The sequence below is a fragment of the Emydura macquarii genome, unplaced genomic scaffold (assembly GCF_026122565.2).
Source record: "Emydura macquarii macquarii isolate MOO-44397 ecotype Brisbane River unplaced genomic scaffold, CSIRO-AGI_Emac_v2 contig_758, whole genome shotgun sequence".
NCBI lineage: Eukaryota > Metazoa > Chordata > Testudines > Chelidae > Emydura > Emydura macquarii.
The window spans coordinates 1-1,865 of NW_027130895.1; the positions used below are offsets into that span (position 1 = coordinate 1).

At 43.1% G+C, this 1,865-nt stretch overlaps 1 non-coding gene across 1 annotated transcript; it reads left to right on the forward strand.

The window, feature by feature from the left end:
* The first annotated feature begins 226 nt into the window (after window positions 1-226).
* TRNAQ-UUG (transfer RNA glutamine (anticodon UUG)) lies at window positions 227-298 on the forward strand. The gene has a single exon. It is a non-coding gene; the product is annotated as a tRNA-Gln (tRNA).
* The last annotated feature ends 1,567 nt before the right edge of the window (window positions 299-1,865 follow it).

Consider the following 1,865-nt stretch of genomic DNA (forward strand, 5'->3'; position numbering starts at 1 on the left):
ACTTTTAGTATATTTTAGGGTAAGCAGAGCTTGAATGAGGTCTCCCTTCACACCCAGTGAAGAGTGAGGTGGAAAAGACTTCAGGGACAGGCTATGTTTGTGTTGTCACAGCTACTCTGCCTAGGTACACAGCATAGTGGTGCTGACACAAACACAGTGTAATCATGCTCCAGAGAGCAGGGAAAGCAGCAGGAATTCTTGCTGTTTCACCAGGGACAGGGTAGTGGGTCCCATGGTGTAATGGGCAGCACTTAGGACTTTGAATCCCACAATCTGAGTTCAAGTCTCAGTGGGACCTCATGGTGCTGCTTTGCTTTATGCTGAAACCATGGTGTCCAGGTTTCCAAGGCCCCACATGTGTTTTTACCTCCTGCTGGGTTATTCAGGCCCTCTGCAGCCAGGTCTTTGGTCTGGCTGGCTTGCTGGGTGTTAGAATATAGCTATTTAGACCTGCCTGTAAAGGCCCATGATTGTTTATGGATATTCTTATCACTTAGCTAGTTAGAAGAGTGTAGAAACAAAGAATCAAAATCACAGCCTACCTGTCTTTGGGCCTTCTCTCACTGTGACAATCTGAGGCCTTGTAGTTTGGCTAAGCAAAACCAAAAGCAGCAGGGGCAATCACAAACTGGGAAGCATGTGGTCACATCCACACATCACAGAGTTTTCACTGGCAACATGGTTTTGTAATTTTAAACCCTCCATTCTCTTATTCAGAGTGCTATCTTTATCAGCCCCTGTTTTTACTTCGCTGATTCTAATGCATTTTAATTATTTCTTAAAATGGTGCATTTTGCTTGTAAAACCGGAGCCACCAAATACAATCTATGAAACACAGCTGCCTTGGTCTGTGCATTAACAAACAAACAAACAAAAACTTTTTAATTTCAAAGTCTATCCAAAGTTCCCTCCATTAAAATTTTAGAAAAACAAAAGTGCAAAAGCTTTTGGTTCGCTGACAGAAGCAGAAGTCCAGAGACAAGGAGCAGGCAATACTATGGGTTTATCGGAGTAATCAGGAAAGAATCCCAATTCTTCACACCAGTAATTTTTCTTCTTCCCCCCTTACTTCCTGTTTGACCTCAGTTTTTAAAGTGTAAGTTAACCACTCATTTTCTTAAAAATATTACAAGATAATTCTTTAACCAGTCGTAACAGATTGTAACAGAATTCTCTAACCAGTCGTACTGCACCACCATAACTGATTACAGTTAGTTATAGGACAGACAGAAACAATCAAAGAATCAGACAGAAATAATCAGAACAGTGGGTGCCACAATGGCCAGACAATATGAAGTGTAGATTCTACAAGCACAGCTGTTGACAAGTGGTTAAAAACAAGACAGAATGCTATCAAAGAAAGCTTTTTAAAGCATTCCTGGGTCTTTTCTTTATCTGGATGCATTAGACTGTATCACCATCTGAACAGCCTGGTAGTACCTTGTTTTAGTGTCATTGGTTTGTGATGGACCAAAGACCTGGCTGCAGAGGGCCTGAATAACCCAGCAGGAGGTAAAAACACATGTGGGAGCTTGGAAACCTGCACACCATGATTTCAGCATAAAGCAAAGCAGCATCCCAAGGTCCCACCAAGACTTGAACTCAGATTGCAGGCTTCAAAGTCCTGAGTGCTGCCCGTTACACCGTCGGACCAACTGTCCTTGGGCTGCCTCCACACATGTGGCATGCAGCTAGCAGGCTGGCACATGGAAGTCTTTTCTTCTTCCTCTCTTGAGATTCACTCTCCCTCCCTTGCTCTACTTCTCCCATCCATTCTCTCTCCCCTATTTAATTCTCAGCACCTATACGCACAGGATTTGCTTAGAGACAGAGACTGTGTTTTCTGTTTCCACCCATGTTAAAGG